Here is a 21,478-nt window from a genome sequence, read left to right as displayed (position 1 = left end):
CCCCCAAAGTGCTGGGATTACAGGCATGAACCACCATGCCCAGCCTTCTTCCTGGCTTTTAATCTGGTCTTTTGTGGGAGGTTGCCCACACTTTTCTTCCCAACTTTCTTCTCTGTTACGTAAGTCAGGGACAATGTATAGTTCCTTCCAGACTTCGGTATTCTACTTTCATTGATCTTGGACCTAGAAGTCGGTTTTGTAGCTCCATTTTTGGAGTTTTATTTTTTTCATGATCTTCCTTCCATTTTCATCTCCTTTAAATGGTTTTCTACTAATATAGGAAAACTAGGGGTGTATCGTTCTTTATTGGTTATGTTTCTTGTTCTTGGACACAAAGGCATTCCCTAGGGAAATGAGAAGACATCTACAAAATTCCAATAATGATTGAAACAAATCTCAAAATTCAACTAAAAGTAAACTCAAAAAGAAACGCATTTAAAAATATTAGGCTGATTATTTTTTTAAGATGTCAGTAATCTAAGATATCCAATATGATGCTTTGCCAATTTACGAACAAGAAAAATCTGATTATAACAGCTTACATTATAGCAAAATGCCCCATTACACAGGCATCAAATGAATTTCTTATCACTTAGTCATCTCTGCTAAAACAAAACAAAACTCTTCATTACTGGACTTCCGTCATACTTCTCTCCACACACTAGTAACCTCTCTAACAACTCCAACAATTATGTTGACTGCAGAATACACATTCCCTGTAGGTACTGCTCTGATTGTTTTACTATTTCTACCCAATGCTCCTGGTGATAGTGTCTAGAGCAACAGAAGACTAAGCTGCCCATCTTTTCACTGAATAATTTTTCACACATTTGAAGATGAACACAACTCATTCACTTCCTGAAATATTCTTGTTAAAATGTTTATTAGCAGTTTTTGTTGTTGTTGTTGTTGTTGTTTTTGAGATGGAGTCTTGCTCTGTTGCCCAGGCTGGAGTGCAATGGGCATGATCTCGGCTCACTGCAACCTCCACCTCCTGGGTTCAAGCGATTCTCCTGCTTCACCCTCCCGAGTCACTGGGACTATAGGCATATGCCACCACGCCCAGCTAATTTTTGTATTTTGGGTAGAGATGGGGTTTCATCCTATCGGTCAGGCTGGTCTCAAAATCCTGACCTTAGGTGATCGGCCTGCCTCAGCCTCCCAAAGTGCTGGGATTACAGGCATGAGCCACTGCACCCAGCCTTATTAGCAATTTTGACTAGTTCTTCCTTTTCCCACACTTAGTCTGTTCCTCTATAATGCCTGAAGCATTCTTTACTATTACCTGCAGTTATTGCCTGTGTTGAATGCAGACATCTTTGAGAGAAGGTCTAAGAATAAATTCAGGTGGCATATACACTTTACAATCATGGAGATCATGGAATGATTATGGGATAGCTGCCGCCACCTTATTTGCTGTGGCCCAGTGTCCTTTAGTTTTCACGTTCCTTCTGTTTTTTAAAGATTCAATATTTATTGCAGTGAATTGCATATTTCTTCTTCCTCTTAACACGTGGGCTTTTTTCAATGTTCAGGTGCAACATGTTGCTTTCATTTCAGTGTTAAATTGCTCTCTGGTGTCCATCAAGTATTTCAGTGTCTTTATTTTATTGGTCTTGAGGACTCTTCCAAATATTTTTAAAGGTTTTCCTCTCTCAAAACCACTTGTCTTATCCTCAGCATCATCTTGTATTTGTGTGATTTTTTGAAGCCAGCCAGATGTTCTCAAGGTTGAGCCCTTTCCTCAGGAGCTGGTGGGTGACTCTGGCTGCCAGTTACATTTTATCCTGAGTCAGGAACATCTGCTGTAAATGATATACTACCAATGGTAAAGAAAAAATACCATCTATTAGTTCCTATCCCAAAACATCATAGTGTTAGGAATAAAGGCAACCAATTCAAACTCTCTAGAGTTATTGGCAGAGGTTTCTTTCCTAAATTAGTTTCTTCAAACTTTTTTCAAGCAAAATTTCTGAATCTGAAAGAGTGACAAGACATTTGTTCATCATTTGTGGTTTCTTCTTCACTGGAGTGTTGAGCATTTCAGTTAGCCGTGTTAAATGAAGATATTTGAAAAGGAATTAACGTATTGCCTGTAAATGCAAAGGACCATCTCAATCCCTACATATAAAAACCAAACGATTGGGAATAAACATCAGATCACTGCCTAGATTTCTGCTGGGCTGGTCCTGAAATAAGGTGATTCCATGAATATTGTACTCAATATTTTTAGAGTTCGGTGAGAAGATACACAATATATCTTCCCATCTTTCCCTTTCCTGTTTGAAAATAAAGCAAATGAAAGCAGTTGACCTCGGTCATCTACCAACCAATCCCCAAGTGGAGCTCTGGCAGGAGGACAGGACTTGGCCATCGGTGCCTTTACCTCCTGCCTCCTCTCCAGGTTCTAGAATCCTAGTGCCCTTGGGCTCTCTTCTAAACATCTCAGGTCCTAAAGTTCTGGATTTAATATAAAAAGAAAATGCTCCTGCATTTTATAAAATCACAGAGGGCTATTCATATTTAGTGTTGTCAAGTAAACATGTATTAGAAAAACAGCTAGTATCATCATGTTTCTATTTTAACACCAAAAAAATAGTATTGACGTAATGTCAGGGAAAAAAAAGAACACCAAATAAAGAACTTTAAGTGGAACATTTAAGTTTCTGAAACATTGATATTAATCCATGTTCTTATTTTTTCCTCATGACAGGGATGGATGAAACACTTTCTACAGCTGGAGTCCATCTACAAGATGTTTCTGGGAATCCCTGTTTGTGAAGGTCCCACTCAATCCTACCAATCTATCCATCTCACTTTTTTTTTTTTTTGAGACGGAATCTCTCTGTGTCCCCCAGTCTGGAGTGCAGAGGCACAATCTTGGCTCACTGCAACCTCTGCCTCCTGGGTTCAAGAGATTCTCCTGCCTCAGCCTCCCAAGTAGCTGGGATTACAGGCGTGAACCACCATGCCCAGTTAATTTTTGTATTTTTAGTAGAGATGGGGTTTCACCATGTTGGCTAGGCTGGTCTTGAACTCCTGACCTCGTGATCCGCCTGCCTTGGCCTCCTAAAGTGCTGAAATTACATGTGTGAGCCCCTGCACCCAGCCTCCATCTCACTTTTAATATTTCTTCTACCACAGCCTTTCAGGCCTTATTTAAATACCCCAGATAGTGTTCAGCAGATATTGGTGTATTTGTATCAAAAGTTACTTATATTAGGGGTTAGCATTGTTTGAATTCCTAGGAAAGTGTCTTCAAAAAAGAAATGCTTGAAATAATTCAGTGTTCCATGTGCTGAGTATTTAAATGTCCATTTATTTTACCTGAAAAATACTTTGATATTATGGTAGTAATAATAATCACAGTAATGTATAAAGTTACACATATATGAATGCCTCAATAGATGTGCATAACAGGTCATATGTACTCAAAATATTTTGCTAGGTGAGACATTCTGTGAAAAACTTTGCTACTTCCTCTTTCTTTCTTTCTTTCTTTCTTTCTTTCTTTCTTTCTTTCTTTCTTTCTTTCTTCTTTCTTTCTAGCTAAATGTGTTTATTTTTATGTGGCTGTTTGGTAAGTAGCTTCCATGGGCTACAATGAGAAGCACAGCAACTCTTCCATTTTAACATCGGCCATGAAATCAAACAAGATTCCTTTTCAGCAGTTTAATCTCAAAGCCTCCCAAAGCTTCTCAATAAATAAATAAATAAATAAGCCTCCCAAAGCATCACAGTACAAACAACTGCTCGATTTATGCAACCCAGGAAGATTAAACCCTGGGTGCCTGGCATGGTTCTAATCCAGTACAACCATCACCATGTCAATTCCCACTTTTACTGAGATGGAGATTCAAGTGGCAACATTTCCTCAACTATTAATGGTTTAAGAAAAGCATTTTACAGTGTGTTGTTTCCAGAAACAGCTATGCCCCCTGGAAGGAAAGTACGTCTTAACAACACAAAATAGTGGTCAAAACCAATTACTTAACACTGGGACAATCCATTATTATCAAGTCAGTAAGAGGGGCAGGTATAATAGCAACAGCTTTCCTCACCATAAGGCAGCTGCCAGGTTTCTAGATATCTTCTGCTCTCCGGAGTAAAGATGCGCATTTGACATTTCCATACCTATTATATGCAGGACACATGATCCCGAGAAACTGCAGAGCCTTTTTCTTGTACCCCAAACCAGCTTTCTGTTCCTTGAATATTAAAACCCCAGGAAGTTGCCTGGCTTATTTATACCACTATCCCTCTCACAGCAGACAGACAGATATAGCACACAGCAACACAGTCACAAATAGTAAAAATAACAAAGGACTATGATTTGTAAGATAAAGGCTATGTTTTCAAACGAATGATATTCATTGTAAAAATTTTGTTGAAAACAAAGTACTCATACCTTCTAAATATAAATAATAAATCAATAAAACTAATATAGATTTGAATCTAATGGACATACTTAGATTGCAGACTTCAACAAACAGTTGTAGAATACACATTCTTTTCAAACACATAGTACACAGATTAGTAAAACTTACAGCCATATCTGATCACAAAGCAAATGCCAACACATTTCAACAACTAGAAGCTATTGAAATGTCCATCCAGAATGATAAAATTGTGTATAATTATGTATATTATTTATTTTCCTTTCTTTTTTTTTTTCAGAGACAAGGTCTTGCTCTGTCACCAAGGCTGGAGTGCATTGGCACAATCATAGCCCACTGCAACCTCAAACTCCTGGGCTCAAGTGATCCTCCCACCTCAGCCTCTGAGTAGCTGGGACCACAAATACACACCATCATGACTGGCTAATTTTTAAATTTTTTGAAGAGATGGAATCTCACTGTGTTGCCCAGGCTGGTCTTGAGCCCTGGGCCTCTAGTGATCCTCCTATCCTTGGCCTCCCAAAGTGTTAGGACTACAGGCATGAGCCACTGCACCTGGCAGGTATATTATTTCAATCAAATAGTTAATGTAAACAAATGACAACTACAATCAATATTTTATGATTCTCATAAGGACTAGAAACATCAGACATAATTACATACTTTATTATTTAATTTTTATGAAGTTTAGTAATGTCAGACAAAATATAGTGTTCAAAGATGCATGTTTAAAAATAAAACTCAGGCTGGGCACGGTGGCTGACATCTGTAATCCCAGCAGTTTGGGAGGCTGAGGCAGGAGGATCACTTGAGGTCAGGAGTTTGAGACCAGCCTGGCCAACATGGTGAAACCCCGTTTCTACTAAAAATACAAAAATTAGCCAGCTGTGGTGGCGGGCGTCTGTACTCCCAGCTACTGGGGAGGCTAATGTTCTGTGCAGGAAATGCATGAGGGGAGAAGAAAAGGCACCCACACAATACTTTCAAGGGTAAACAAGCTTTACCCCATGTAAATGGCAATGCAGATATAATAAGGAAATGATATAATAAGCAAATGATATAATAAGAAAATCAATATAATAAGGATATTGTTATAATAAGCAAATTGCAATGGGAAGAGGAGAAGGGAAAAGATACTTACACTCACCAGACTGTGGAGGATTCACCACCAAACTGGGAAGCAACATTCTGGGATCCAGAGTCGACCACTCGTCCATGCAGACAAGGAGGGGGTCTCATGAAGCTTCCGCGCAGTCTGAGACCCTAGCTCTTTTTGTAACGAGTTGTTTGGCATGAGGTCCAGTTACAAGGGCCCTTCGTGACGGGGCTCAAGGAACACAAAAAGGTCAACTTGTTTTTGCAATTATCTATCGTTTTTCAATAACCAACATATAGGAATAGATTGAAATAGGAATTTCTCTGAAACAGTGCTGGATGAATGCCTTAAGGGGCTCACACAACCTGTTCCGAGACTTGGTGACCATTGTTTCTGTCCACATCCAAATGAGTTCACATTTAATATTTAACTATTCCTCCACAAGGCTGAGGCAGGAGAATTGCTTGAATCCAGGAGGAGGAAGTTTCAGTGAGCCGAGATCGTGCCACTGCACTCCAGCCTGGGTGACAGAGTGAGACTCAAAAAATAACAATAATAATAATAATAATAATTTAAAAAAATTTAAGGCCCGGCGCGGTGGCTCACGTCTGTAATCCCAGCACTTTGGGAGGCCAAGGTGGGTGGATCACGAGGTTAGGAGATCGAGACCATCCTGGCTAACATGGTGAAACCCTGTCTCTACTAAAAATACAAAAATTAGCCAGGCATTGTGGCGGGCGCCTGTAGTCCCAGCTACTCAGGAGGCTGAGGCAGGAGAATGGCATGAACCCGGGAGGTGGAGCTTGCAGTGAGCCGAGATCGCACCACTGCACTCCAGCCAGGGTGACAGAGCGAGACTCTGTCTCAAAAAATAAAAATAAAATAAAAATAAAACTCAAAGTATTTTTTATAATATTATAAAAGCCACAGTGACAGACTCTGTGATGAGAGAAAGAAGTCGTGGTTAGAAGACAGGATGGAAGAAGCCTCTGGACTTGGTTTTATTTCATGACTTGGTTTAGTTATGTGAGTGTTTGCTTCCTGATAATTGAAACTGTAAGACTCATGCAGAGTTTTACATTCAGCCTTCTCCACAAAGTAAGTTCTGTTAGGACCAGATCACCTCTTTGGCCTGGTTATCTGTACTCAAATCCTTGAATTTGATATTTAAGTCCAATTTCTCATTTTTTGAATGGATCCAAATTATACCACACTGGCATAAAATTTTTTTGAGCTGAAAACATTTGAGAATCAAGAAATGCAGACAGAAGCTTTGTCTGAATTATGCCCTATCCTCACCCCATTATCAGACTATGAAGTTGACAGATAAGCCCCTATCTTCAGCTATTGGCTACTTTCTTTGTGCTCTTCCTGAGAATGGATATTAACAAACAAAATGAATACACTTTGTCTTTTCTCTTGTTAATCTCTTGTTAATCTGGTTTTTGTCATTTATTTTATTTTTTGAGTCAGGGTCTCACTCTGTCACCCAGAGTGGAGTGCAGTGGTGAGATTTCAGCTCACTGGAACCTTAACCTTCTGGGCCCAAGCTCAGCCTCCTAAGTAACTGGGACTATAGGTGCACATCATCATGCTGGGCTAATTTTTGCTTTTTTTTTTTCTTCCAGAGACAGGGATTCACCATATGGCCCAGGCTGCTCTCCACCTTCCGGGCTCAAGCAATCCACCCACCTCCTTCTCCCAAGGTGCTAGGATTACAGGTGTGAGCCACAGTGCCAGGCTAGCTTTTTGTCATTTTAATTTGCAAGACTCCAAACACTGATTCTAAGAGGCTAGAGGAAAAATTATTGCTTTCTGACAAATTCTAGGTCTATATGCTATTCCATTTGGAAAATGTATTGAGAATTACAATCTGAAACCTGTTAACATTCATCAACATTAAAGATGGATCACTGTTGAACTGTTTCAACGGTTTATGATAAATCACAATATTACATTAATTGTTTGCAAAATTAGCTTTTACCTACCTGCAAGATCGATCAACAGTAGTTATTATATTTCTGTGTTTTAGCTGTGCAGGTTCATTAATATCAAACCAATTAACTATGTTGGATTTGTGGAGTGGAAATGAAATAATATGGCCTGCAAGTAGAAAGAAGAGAACAACTGGTAACTAATCAATAGGTAGAAAGTGAAAGGAAAAGCTTTAAAAATGGGCTTTCAAAAGCCCTGCTCTTTCATCTGCGTTTTGCAATGTTGATGTGTCACTAGAGGAAGCTGGCTGCAGATGTCACATTCCACTCCCCTTATTTCAAAAGAATGGAGATTTTTGTCTGGTTATTGCACCTTCTAAACCAAATACATGAATATTTCTTTTTCTTTCTTTCTTTTTTTTTTTTTTCAAGATGAAGTTTCACTCTTATTGCTCAGGCTGGAGTGCCTTGGCTCACCGCAACTTCTGCCTCCTGGGTTCAAGCGATTCTCCTGCCTCAGCCTCCCGAGTAGCTGGGATTACAGGCATGTGCCACCACGCCTAGCTAATTTTGTATTTTTTTAGTAGAGACAGGGTTTCTCCATGTTGGTCAGGCTGGTTTTGAACTCCCGACCTCAGGTGATCTGCCTATCTCGGCCTCCTAAAGTGCTGAGATTACAGGGGTGAGCCACCGCGCCTACCCTTTCATGAATTTTTCAAACTAAAAAAAAAAAAAAAAATTCACTAGATTTTTTTTTTGTTTTTTGAGACGGAGTTTCACTCACGTCGCCCAGCCTGGAGTGCAATGATGCAATCTTGGCTTACTACAACCTCTCCCTCCTGGGTTCAAGTGATTCTCCTGCCTCAGCCTCCCGAGTAGCTGGAATTACATGCACCCGCTACCATGCCTGGCTGATTTTTTTTTTTTTTTTTTTGTATTTTTAGTAGAGATGGGGTTTCACCATGTTGGACAAGCTAGTCTCGATCTCCTGATCTCAGGTGCACCCGCCTGCCTCGACCTCCCAGAGTGCTGGGATTAGAGGCATGAGCCACTGCGCCAGGCCTAAAAAAAATAACATTGACTAGTATGTTTGAACAGTAAATATAATGATGTAAATGAGTAGCTTATTGGGCAATGTAAGTGATTTTTCACTGTGCAAATGACTTTTGTAAATATTTTATCAGTAACTTCTTAAACATTAAAAACTAAGAGTACTTAAATAAAAAATCACAATAAAATACAAAAAATACAAAATTGAATTGCCTTTTATGAAAACAGCTATGCTAAATGACAGATAAGGAGGACTTGAGGTCAGTGTGGAGAAAGAGAAATTATTGTTAATATTTTCTGCTTTTGTCCTCAAAACCACTGTGGGTTTAAAGTTTAAGTTATCTCTACAAGTGCTGTGTTTTATGCTAGCACTTTACTGTGCCTTAGTATCTTCTTTTATAAAAAACAGGATCAATTAATGCCTCAAAGTATTGTTCAAATAAATGAGTTATTCACGTCCTTCTTGTCCCAGCACCTGGTAAATGCCCTTGTATGGTAGCTTGCGATTGTTGTTTAAACTCACACTGACAGCCTCTGTAGTCTCCTAACTTTTAAGTTACTATTCTGTTAGGTAGCAGAAAGTGTTACCTAGATTAATCTCCTCATTCCACAAAGAGATAACAGTAGCAGTTCCACCAGAAGAGAAAATTCCTAAGACCACACTAAATTCACTAAGAGTTTATAGTAAGATTCCTTGTGTCTTTGTTGTTCCTGTTCCATCCTGTGATTGTTTTTTTTTTTTGGTGACAGAGTCTTGCACTGTCATCCAGGCTGAGTGTAATGCTGCAATCTCAGCTCCCTGCGACCTCCACCTCCTGGGTTCACGTGATTCTCCTGCGTCAGCCTCCTTAGGAGCTGGGATTACAGGTGCCCGCCACCACACCAGGCTAATTTTTTGTATTTTTAGTAGAGACAGGGTTTCACCATGTTGGCCAGACTGGTCTCGAACTCCTGACCTCAGATGATCCACTTGCCTTGGCCTCCCAAAGTGCTGGTATTACAGGCATGAGCCACCATGCCTGGCCAGTTTCCTCAAACTTTTAAAATCACAGGATGGGCCGGCGCAGTGGCTCACACCTGTAATCCCAGCACTTTGGGAGGCCAAAGCGGATGGATCACCTGAGGTCAGGAGTTCGAGACCAGTCTGGCCAACACGGTGAAACCCTGTCTCCACTAAAAATACAAAATTAGCGGGGTGTGGTGGTGGGTGCCTGTAATCCCAGCTACCAGGGAGGCTGAGGCAGGAGAATTGCTTGAACCTGAGAGGGAAGGTTGCAGTGAGCCAAGATCATGCCACTGCACTCCAGCCTGGCAACAAGAGCAAAACTCCATCTCGAAAAAAAAAAAAAAAAGTTTGAGGAAACTGTATAATCTCTTCTCTATAAAAATCTTGGGATTAGAAGAATGTCTCCTCCTAACCTTGTCACCTGACCAAACACTTCGAAATTGGTTTCTAAATTATAAAATCTTGAATCGAAATATACAAAAGTGTCACTGTATAATAACTAAAATGATTACCATTTGAGACCAAAATGTGTTGTTGTTGTTTTCCAAGAGAAAGGAAGCCAGAGAAAATGAACAGCTTTTTAAAACCCAGGGAGATAATTTAATTTTTAGGTATCAGAACATGTCAGCAAAAGAGAGTGTCTTAATAGAACTGAGACATTGTTTGGCAGGAGGTCATCATACATCAGCGCTTCTTAACCTCTGTGTTATTGACATTTCCCACCAAACAGTGCCTCACTGTGGGGGGCAGAGTCTTATTCACTGCCGGGCACTTAGCATCCCTGACCTCTGCTCACTGAAGACAGTGGCCAGCCTCTACCTCATCCTGACGAAGAGAAAAACTACTGTCCTCGCAAATCTCTCCTAGGGGGCAATATGGCCCTTGGTTAGGAACCAGTTCCGTCTACTGGTTTCAAACCCAAGTCTCCAGCTGACATTTCTGCTGGACAGTTAGTTACCAGAATGCTGAGTACTGATCATGTCTTATATGCCGAACACCAAACCTGGCCCCGCATATGTAGGAACAAGACGGTCCTTGCCCTTGGGGAACTGAGTCTGGTGGGAGAAACAAACTCAAAATTCATTGCTGGTGTTGTATGTTAAGAAAGACAAGTTTTCATTAATGGGTTCATCTGAGTTGACATTCATTTTGTTGCTATTTTTTGTTTTTATTTTTTTGAGACAGAATGTTACTCTATTGCCCAGGCTGGAGCGCAGTGGTGTGATCTCGGCTCACTGCAACCTCTGCCTCCTGGGTTCAGGCGATTCTCCTGCCTCAGTCCTCCAAGTAGGTGGGATTATAGGCACACGCCATGACACCTGGCTAATTTTTGCATTTTTAGTAGAGATGGGGATTCACCATGTTGGCCAGGCTGGTCTTGAACTCCTAACCTCAAATGATCCACCTGCCTCAGCTTCCCAAAGTGCTGGAATGGATTATAGGCATGAGACACCGTACCTGGCCTTATTTTATTTTTATAAATGGGATCTTGCTTTTTTACCCAGGCCGACCTCAAAATTCTCTGGGCTCAGGGGATCCTACAGCCACAGCCTTCCCAGTAGGGGCTACAGCTGTGCAGATGTGAGGTGGCATTTCACTAAAATCTGAAGAATGGAAATAAATCACTCAAGTAGGAGGGTGGGGAGAACTTTCCAGTGATGAAGTTCAAACAGTGTAAAAGTGCCAGCCGGGCGCCGTGCCTCACGCTTGTAATCCCAGCACTTTGGGAGGCCGAGGCGGGCGGATCACGAGGTCAGGAGATCGAGACCACGGTGAAACCCTGTCTCTACTAAAAATACAAAAAATTAGCTGGGCGTGGTGGCGGGCGCCTGTAGTCCCAGCTACTCGGAGAGGCCGAGGCAGGAGAATGGCGTGAACCCGAGAGGCGGAGCTTGCAGTGAGCCGAGATTGTGCCACTGCACTCCAGCCTGGGCGACAGAGCGAGACTCTGTCTCAAAAAAAAAAAAAAAAAAGTGCCAAGGTGAACAAGGACTTGGAATGCTTTGGGTGGGAGGAACAAGGTAGGGGATGGGGTTGGGAGGATGAGGCAAGGCCAGGATGGGTTTCAGGGCCTAGACCACACAGGAAGTGACCCCTTCTCAGGCCTCTGGAGGGACACACGTTAAGAGGCTGACAGCAGCACTGTTAGTAACTGTGGTTGTTATACAGACACAGGGTTATTACCACCACCAAGCAGGAAGGCAAGAGAAGAGGAAACCTTCCCAAATCACAAAGAGGGGGACTTGTCCTCCCATTTTCATATTTCCACAAAGAGCTGAGAGCCATTCAAGGCCTCCTCTCTTCATTCTCTTAGTGGCCCTAAGTAGCCGGTGGTGCCCAGTGAGGAGAGATTCAGGTAAATACACTGTCCTCTGAAGCCACCTATATAGCCAATTAGGTTTAAAGTTATCTACCTTTTTTTCCATTGCAAGATTTTTTTTTAATGAAATCAATTTTAAAATTTTGGCTTGATTTAAACAATCACACACAGAGGGTGGGGAAAAAAAGAAAACTTTGTAACTATAAGCATTATTTTAAAAATTACATTTGGTCCTAAACACTCTCTTTTTTTTTTTTTTTTTTTTTTTTTTTTGGGATGGAGTCTCGCTGTGTCCCCCAGGCTGGAGTGCAGTGGTGCAATCTCGGCTCACTGCAAGCTCCGCCTCCCGGGTTCACGCCATTCTCCTGCCTCAGCCTCTCCGAGTAGCTGGGACTACAGGCGCCCGCCACCACGCCCGGCTAATTTTTTGTATTTTTAGTAGAGATGGGGTTTCACCGTGGTCTCGATCTCCTGACCTCGTGATCCGCCCGCCTCGGCCTCCCAAAGTGCTGGGATTACAAGCGCGAGCCACCGCACCCGGCCCAAACGCTCTCTTGATTCTGGTGATGGTTTCAAGAGCATTCAACTTTATTAAATTTTACACTTTGAACACATACAAAGTTTTCTGTATTTCAATTAGACCTTAATAAAATTGTGCTTAAAAAAACAAACCAAAACCAAAACAAACAAACAACAAAAAAAACCCAAACAAAAAAACAAAACGAAACAAAACAAAGCCAACCACCTTGTACCTGCCATCTGGCAGGCTTTGGGAAATACGCATGGTCAACTCATAGCCATTAATCTATTAAGTCAGAGGATGCGTACATGTAAAATTGTTATGTATATTCTTAAATTGCCATCTTCTACGTTTGAGCTATGTTTTTCTCTTTCACCAATAAGGAACCATAGTATCAGTTTTTTTCCATTGAAATATTCAAGCATGGCCGGGAGCAGTGGCTCACGCCTGTAATCCCAGCACTTTGGGAGACCGAGGCAGGCAGATCACGAGGTCAGGAGATGGAGACCATCCTGGCTAACAAGGTGAAACCCCGTCTCTACTAAAAATTGTGTTTTTGGCCAGGAAAGGTGGCTCACACCTGTAATCCCAGCACTTTGGGAGGCCAAGGTGGGCAGATCACTTGACATCAGGAGTTTGAGATTAGCCTGGCCAACATGGTGAAACCCTGTCTCTACTAAAAATACGAAAATTAGCCAGGTGTGATGGCGCACGCCTGTAGTCCCAGCTACTCAGGAGGCTGAGACAGGAGAATAGTGTGAACCTGGGAGGCGGAGCTTGCAGTGAGCCGAGATGGCGCCATGCATCCAGCCTGGGTGACAGAATGCAAAAAAAAAAAAAAAAAAAAAAAAAATCTCCATCTCAAAAATAAATAAATAAATAAATAAATAAATAAATAAAAGAAAGACTCAAGTGTCTGGGATGTTGCCTCCATCCAGGCAAATTTTGTAAAGCACCTATGGACCCGCACCTTTGATCTGCCTTGAATTCTGTTAGTGCTTCCTCATTCTGTGTGTCTCACCTCTGAAGAGGCTGGGATGTGGTCCTGCTGACGTCTGGGACCTCAACGTAGGTGCCTCTGTACAGTCAGCATAGATTCAGTGAATGCCTGCAAATCCACACCAGGCCATGTTGCTTCCCAGCTTCCTCCATTCAGAGGCTTCAAATTGCTTTTATTTTATGTATGTATTTATGTTTTGGAGACAGAGTATCACTCTGTTGCCCAGCCTGGAGTGCAGTGGTGCAATCTCAGCTCACTGCAACCTCTGCCTCCCAGGTTCAAGCGATTCTCCTGCCTCAGCCTCTCAAGTAGCTGAGACTACAGGCGTGCGCCACCACACCTGGCTAATTTTTGTATTTTTAGTAGAGACAGCGTTTCACCATGTTGGCCAGGCTGGTCTCAAACTCCTGATGTCCAGTGATCTGCCCGCCCTGGCCTCCCAAAGTGCTGAGATTACAGGTGTGAGCCACTGTGCCTGGCCAAAAACACAATCCCAGTAGCTTTTAGAATAGCATCTGAACTCCTGCCTGGCTCTCTGAGGCCATTGCCTTCCTGCCTCCTGGCTTCTTTTGATCTCTTGATCTAGTCCCCGTGCTCAGCCCCCTGGGCTTCTTCCTTCCTGGAAGGTGCCATGCTCCTTGTGCCTCAGGGCTGTTGATTCTGCTGTTTCTTACACTGGAATTCTTCCTGGAGGAGGGAGAGGAGGTGAGCTTTGCAGCTGGATGAGCCACTCCTGGAGCAGGTATTGTGAAGCCTCCAGAAGAGGAATCAACCTGGATGTGCCCTGACCGGTGAAGACCTGCTCCAGCCACAGGGGGTTCTGCATCAGCCCACCTGCCCGCACACAGATTAGCCACCTGGACAAAAGGGAACCAGGGCATAGATCTCAACTCTCCAACTTTAGAGAAAGGCACTGAAACAAAACATGACATCAAAATGTATGTAAAGTGTGGGCTTATGAGTATATATGCACATCTGCTTTTATTAAAAAGAAGCGTGAAACCCCGTCTCTACTAAAAAATACAAAAAAAAATTTGCCGGGCGTGGTGGCAGGCGCCTGTAGTCCCAGCTACTCGGAGAGGCTGAGGCAGGAGAATGGCGTGAACCCGGGAGGCGGAGCTTGCAGTGAGCCGAGACTGCGCCACTGCACTCCAGCCTGGGCGACAAAGCAAGACTCTGTCTCAAAAAAAAAAAAAAAAAAAAAAAAAGAAGCTACAGGAAGATAAACCATACAGTGTAAATATGGAGAAAGGAGGGGATAGGGATAGAAGCCCAGTTTCTCTGAACTGTCTTCTTTGATAGACTTGACTTTTGAGCCTTATGAATATTTACATCAATATAAAACCAATTAAATCAATAACGACAAAAAGAAGAAACCCTAAAAGTAGAAATTAAAATACAACTGTGTATCACACAGCAATATAGCTGCATAGAGAGGAATAATTTAGTTATTTTAAACACACCAGTGTAAGGGTACTTCTCTAGATAGACATTCTCTGAGGACAAAATGAACTGAAAACCAAGATTAATCAGTTTCCACGAATTGTATTGGTAGTGATATTGATGTTTTTCTGAACCTATGTATTATGATAGGATGAGGCAAATAAGTGATTATTTGAACATCACTAGGAATAGGATTTTTTTAGCCTAAGAAAAAAGGAATATAAAGTCAAAAAGTTGTGTTTTGTGGCCACTGTGCAAAAGCAGAAGGGGGTCTCCACCCAAAATTTGGTTTGGGTATGAGGACTGATGGTGCCACACATCCACCCGGAGGGTATGGGAAGGGTTATTACTCACATAATTGAGCTCTTTGACGGGACAGACAGGCCTCCCAAGAGGGTGTGAAATGGCCTGGGAGAGCAGGGAAGGATCTGGCTTGTGGTTAGGCTGGGGCCTGTTGAGAGCTGGTGGCAGGGCCTCTGTGGGTTGAGGAAGAAGCTGAAGCTTTCTTATCAGTTTGCCCAGATGTGGGGTTGGGGAGTGGGGAGAGGGAAGGGTGAGGCTTTAAAGCCACCAGCAATCAAACATCAAACATCAAAAATGGAGTCTGACTCCTTATGGCATTCAGTAAATTCTGTACTGAGAATGTCAGGATGAACTCATGGTGTATTATCTCTCAAAATTTAAAATAAAACAGATTTCCTTATATATCCACTGAAGAGGCCTTGAATTTACCCCATAGTTATGAGTGTCCTTACGTACTAGATTATGACCTTGAAAACCATTTTCCATTAAAAGGAGTTAAGTTTCCTTGTAGAAATGGTGGATTCCAGATCCGAAGCAAGAAACCTACGGGATAACCCTGGAGCATTTTTTTTTTTTTTTTTTTTTTTTTGAGACGGAGTCTTGCTCTGCCGCCCAGGCTGGAGTGCAGTGGCGCAATCTCGGCTCACTGCAAGCTCCGCCTCCCGGGTTCACGCCATTCTCCTGCCTCAGCCTCTCCGAGTAGCTGGGACTACAGGCGCCCGCCACCACGCCCGGCTAATTTTTTGTATTTTTTTTTTTTTAGTAGAGACGGGGTCTCACTGTGGTCTCGATCTCCTGACCTCGTGATCCGCCCGCCTCGGCCTCCCAAAGTGCTGGGATTACAAGCGTGAGCCACCGCGCCCGGCCTCCTGGAGCATTTTGTCACATCAACAAGCAAGGATGCCCTAAAAAAATAAAAATAAAAACCTACTGTGATCATGTCTGGAGGACCCAGGAGCCAATCTGAAGAGACCCTCCTCTGCTTAACATTGGGAAGCTGTGATCTTCAGTAAAAATAATGTCTGCCATAATTTGAAACACATCAAATATGTTTAAATTCCTCAAATTCACAATGATACTTTTCAAAAAGGAAGAACGGAAGAAAGAAGGGAGGAAGAGAAGCTCATTAAATATCTTTGGACCACGCAAGGTGATATGGTTTGGATCTCTGTCCCCGCTCAAATCTCATGTCAAATTATCATCCCCCAAGTTGGAGGTGGCACCTGGTGGGGAGTGATTGGATCTTGGGGCAGCTTCTTATGGTTGAACGCCATCCCTCTTGGTGCTATCATTGCGTAGTGAGCTCTCCTGAAATCTGGTTGTTTACCAGTGTGTGGGGCCTCGCCCTTCTCTCTTCTTCCTACTCCGGCCATGTGAAGTGCCTTGCTGCACCTTTGCCTTCTGCCATGACTGGAAGCTTCCTGAGGCCTCCCCAGAAGCAGAAGCCACTATGCTTCCTGTACAGCCAGCAGAACCGTGAGTCAATTAAACCTTTTTTCTTTATACATTACTCAGTTTCAGGTATTTCTTTATAGCAATGCAAGAATGGACTAATACAAAAGGAAACCAGCCATTTAGGTAAAAAAAAGGGACAGGACCAAGCTTTCATCTGCCCATGCTATGGGGACTGGACTCCAGTGTAATCACACCGTTGATCCTCAGGGAGTTTCTTTCTATAGATGTATTGAGTAAATGAATGGAGAAGGAAAATGGACATAGAATATCATAACTATGTATAGCCTTAATGAAAAAATAAATCTAGGCAATTGTAGAACTCAAAGGCTGCTCACAGCACAAAAGGAGACAGAGCGTGGCATGCACCCTGCAGGAAGTGTCCACCTTGGCCTCTGAGTAGTCTGGAAAAAAAATCACCCTGAAGGATCTGCCAGTTTATAAGAACCGCAGGGAAGAGAGAAACTGCGAAACGTCACTAGTGGGGTGTAGTAAACAAAATCCAGAACATGGGTGACTCTACAGGACTAAGAATGTGATTTCTTCAAAACACTGCAAGGAAACAAAAAAAGAGGGCAAGGGAACCAACTCTTTAATGTTATTTTAAGATGGAGTCTCGCTCTGTCGCCCAGGATAGAGTGCAGTGGCACAGTCTCAACTCACTGCAACCTCTGCCTCCCGGGTTCAAGCAATTCTTCTGCCTCAACCTCCTGAGTAGCTGGGATTACAGGCACCTGCCACCGTGCCCAGCTAATTTTTGTAGTTTTAGTAGAGACGGGGTTTCACCATGTTGGCCACGTTGGTCTTGAATTCCTGATCTCAAGTGATCTGCCCACCTTGGCCTCCCAAAGTGTTGGGATTACAGGCATGAGCCACCACGCCTGGCCAAGAACCAACATATTTTAAAGCAGATCAAAGGACTTAGACTCACTTTCCTCCCACCAACAACTTTAAAACTGGACAACATACCTTAGGCAGATCTTTTCCGGTATTCTGCTACAGCCAGCGCAAGGCTGCCATCCTTGAGAGACGGGAGGCACATGACCTGAGCTCCTCATTCCCCTCACTCCCAGACTTCAGTTAGGGTGCACGGAGGTGAGACCACATGGAGAGGAATGGCCTCTCTGCTCTAAGAAGGCGGAGATTGGAGTTTGTGGCTATGGAGAAAGGTGGGTTTGTGGGTGAGGCTGTGTGGGAGGAAGCTGCACAGGGTAGGGGCAGGCAATGGTCTGCCTGAGAGATGCATTGTTATATTAAAAAGAGTCCTTAGCGAAGGGCTGGATTTGGAAGGTCCAAGGAAAGGCTCTGCAAGGAGACTCTGCAGGGAACAGCTGCTGAGAGAAAAATCTGCCCACCTGGATTTTCATATAAAAGGGATACGGTTTGGCTGTGTCTCCACCCAAATCTCATCTTGAATTGTAGCTCCCATAATTCCCACATGCTGTGGGAGGGACCTGGTGGGAGGTAATTGAATCATGGGGGTGGTTTCCTCCATGCTGTCCTTGTGGAAGTGATTAAGTCTCACCACATCTGATGGTTTTATAAGTGGAAACCGCTTTCACTTGGTTCTCAATTCTGTCTTGCCTGCTGCCATGCAGGAGTGCCTTTTGCCTTCTGCCTTCTGCCATGATTGTGGGGCCTCCAGCCATATGGAACTGAGTCCATTAAACCTCTTTTTCTTTATAAATTACTGAGTCTCGGGTATGTCTTTATCAACAGCGTGAAAATGCACCAAAGAACATGTCTTGTTAAAATAAGGGTGAAATAAAGGCACTTTCAGAGAAGTAAAAACAGAACTCATTCCCATCACATCAGGGAAATGCCATTTAAACCCACAATTAGAAAGTCACACCCACCTTGATGGCTCAGACAAAATAGATGGCAAAGAGCAAATGGGGAGGAGGTGGGGCCAGTGGAACTCTCATACTTGGCTGGTGGGAACATTCACGGTAAAACTGTGCTGTGAAAACTCTAGGCAGTTTCTTACAAAGTTAAATAGACATCTTCCCTATGATCCAGCAATTCCACTACGAGGAATTTGCTGAAGAGAAAATGAAGGCAAGTTGCCACAAGAGACTTGGATAAGCAACTTTACTCACTATATCCAAAACCTGGGAACAATCCAAATAGCCATCAACAGGATATTTCCTAACAGAATAAATTACAATATAAATTGCATTATATTCAGATGGTGAAATACTACAAAGCAATGAATAAAAATTACATACACATAATATTGGTATGTGCAACACTGTGGATGAATCTCAAGAACATTATATGGGGTGAAAGAAGTGTGGCAGATAAAACAATATAGTGTTTAATTCTATTTATGTGAATTTCCAAAACAGGCAAAAGTATTCTATGATAATGGAAACCAGATCAGCGGTTTCCTCTGGGCTGCGTTCATGGGGAAAGGGGAGGGAATTTTCAGAGGTGATAGAAACTTTCATATTTTGATTGATGTGTTGATCACACAGGTGGTTCACAATTGCCAAAACTCTCAGAACTATACACTTCAGATCTGTCCATTTTACTATGCGTACATTTTTTACCTTAATTAAAGAAACTTTAAAAACCAACCGGATACAATTTATGGGGCTTATTGGGACCTGAATTGGAAAAATCAACTGTTAACTACACTTTTATGAAGCAGTTGGAGAAATTTGAACATTGAAATTTGCTGGCATCCAGGAAATACTTTTTGGTGTGATGATTGTATTATTAGTGTGGCAATGGCATTGTTATATTAAAAGAGGCTTTATCTGTTAGTGACACACCCTGGAATATTTATGGAGGAAGAGAGATGATTTCTCACATTTGCTCCAAAATACCCCACACGGGTGGGGTACAGTGTGGTTAAGTGTCCTAGGGGCGGGGGTTAATAGGTGACACCTAGCTCTGAACATCGATCTCTGAAGCTAGGTGATTGGGTACACGGGGTTCGTGTATTTTCTTTTCTTTTTTTGAGATGGAGTCTCTCTCTGTGGCCCAGGCTGGAGTGCAGTGACGCGATCTCGGCTCACCGCAACCTCCGCCTCCTGGGTTCAAGGATTCTCCTGCCTCCGCCTCCCCAGTAGCTGGGATTGCAGGACCATGCCACCACGCCCAGCTAATTTTTGTATTTTTAGTAGAGACGGGGTTTCACCATGTTGGCTGGTCTCGAACTTTCCACCTCAAGTAATCCGCCCGCCTCCGCCTTCCAAAGTGCTGGGATTACAGGCGTGAGCCGCCGCGCCCGGCCAGTTTATGATTCTTTCTACTTCCGTATATGTTTAAAATTTTGCACGAGAACAAGGTTTTACAATTAAGTGTTTCAGCCACGAAGAACATTAGGAAGTCAGTAGTGGCGGGCATGGGGTTCCGTGACAGGGGTGGAGCTGGCAGGGAGAGGTGCCAGGCCCTGGTGCCGGGGCGCGCCCTACGCCTGGGGTGCCCGTGGAGACCCCCGTCCTGGGGAGTTCCTGGGTCCCGACAGCTTCAAGGCCTCTGGCTCTGGGCGGCCTCAGCGTTGTAGTGTCACCCGCCGGCTTCCCGCACAGACAGGACGACCCCGCGTCCGGTGACAGCCCGACCCCTCTTAGAAAAGGAACTTCCTTTAACATTTAAAGTACATCAACTGCCAACATTTCAAACAAAAATCTAGCTTTCTGGCTTCTCTTGAAAGAGCAAAGGATCAGGTCACCCTCCCAGGCCCAGACTCCACGGTCAGCTGCCGCCGACGGAGCCCACAGAGGTGGCTCGGGCGCCCGCGCCCCCTCCGCAGCGGCCCCAGCCCGCGTCCCCTCAGCGCCCCTTCCGAAGCGCCTCCTCCGAAGCGCCCACAGCCCGCGTTCCCGCCCGCACCCCCAGCCCGCGCCCCCCGCCCGGGTCGCCGCAGCGCGCCCTCCGCGCAGCGCGCGCCCCCCGCAGCGCCCCCAGCCCGCCCTACCTGCAGCGCCCCCAGACTGTGTCCCCGGCCCGCGCCCCCAGCCCGCGCCCCGCAGCGCCCCCGCATGTCCGTCACAGGAGCGGAGCCCACGCGGCCCTGGAGCGCGGTGGCTGGGCCCGTAGCGCCACCTGGCGGCGGATCAGGGCCCCCGCGCCCTTGCGTCCCCGGAAGGGGGAGGGGAAAGGGGAGGGCACTCCACCCTGCACCCCCCACAGCGCGCTCCCGAGGCCGTTTCCCAAGGATGCGCGGGCCCGAGGGGATGACGACGCGGCCCGCGCGGCACGTTCCTGGCTGCCCGGTGTCTGGGAATGGCGAATCCCACTCGCAGCGGACACAGGCGAGGCGCAGCGGGACGGGATCGGTGGGAACGGAAACAGCGGTCACCTGGGAGCCCAGAACCAGCAAGTGCGTGGTGCAGTGTTCGCTTACCAAACGTTGTGGTACAAACGCCTTTCAACTGTTTCCGGACACATGTGGGCCGGCGTTACCCTGTTGAGCCATTCCTATTAGCTTACTATTGTTAGTATTGTTATTATTTGGAAACTTTATCCTACAACGATATATTTATTAATCTGGAAACTTAAGACATATCTGCCCAATCAGCCACTCTGTGTTTTAGGCATTCATCTCTGGTCCGTTTGATCTCAGGCAACGTGCTGAACAGGATGAACCGGGCAGCTGGAGTTGTCCAGGGGCACGGAGCCTGCGGGGCGCACGGAGGGGCCTCGAGCCGAGGCCCTGCGCGTCCCGGGGGCGCCTGCTGTCCACAGCCGCCTTGGGAGCTCTGCCACCACCCCTGGGAGATGGAACAGCGGGTGTGGGGAGGAAGGAACCCGGTTTTGGTGAAGTTCTAGTTCCAGGCTGCTAGAAACGTTCTTCGGGTAAACTCTGGAGAGGATTGGACCCGGGAGAGGTCTGCAGGAGGCTGGAGTCTGTTTTCAGGAGCTTAATGGGTGGCGAGCCCGCAGGGTTATAATTTTCCTTGCGAGCTGATCCTATCTCAGGAACTCAGCTGAGCTTTGCAGGTTT

General features: G+C 44.4%; 1 long non-coding RNA gene across 1 annotated transcript; it reads right to left on the bottom strand.

Annotated features, from left to right (window-relative positions):
* Positions 1–287: 287 nt before the first annotated feature.
* On the bottom strand, positions 288–20,575 carry LOC129464352 (uncharacterized). Its single transcript, XR_010115426.1, has 5 exons — positions 20,450–20,575; positions 17,491–17,678; positions 7,482–7,596; positions 5,539–5,724; positions 288–1,819 (listed from the first exon to the last, which is right to left on the bottom strand). It is a non-coding gene; the product is annotated as an uncharacterized lncRNA (long non-coding RNA).
* Positions 20,576–21,478: the final 903 nt, after the last annotated feature.

The sequence above is a fragment of the Symphalangus syndactylus genome, chromosome 2, assembly GCF_028878055.3.
Source record: "Symphalangus syndactylus isolate Jambi chromosome 2, NHGRI_mSymSyn1-v2.1_pri, whole genome shotgun sequence".
Classification (NCBI taxonomy): Eukaryota; Metazoa; Chordata; class Mammalia; order Primates; family Hylobatidae; genus Symphalangus; species Symphalangus syndactylus.
This window is presented reverse-complemented; position numbering and strand designations above follow the sequence as displayed.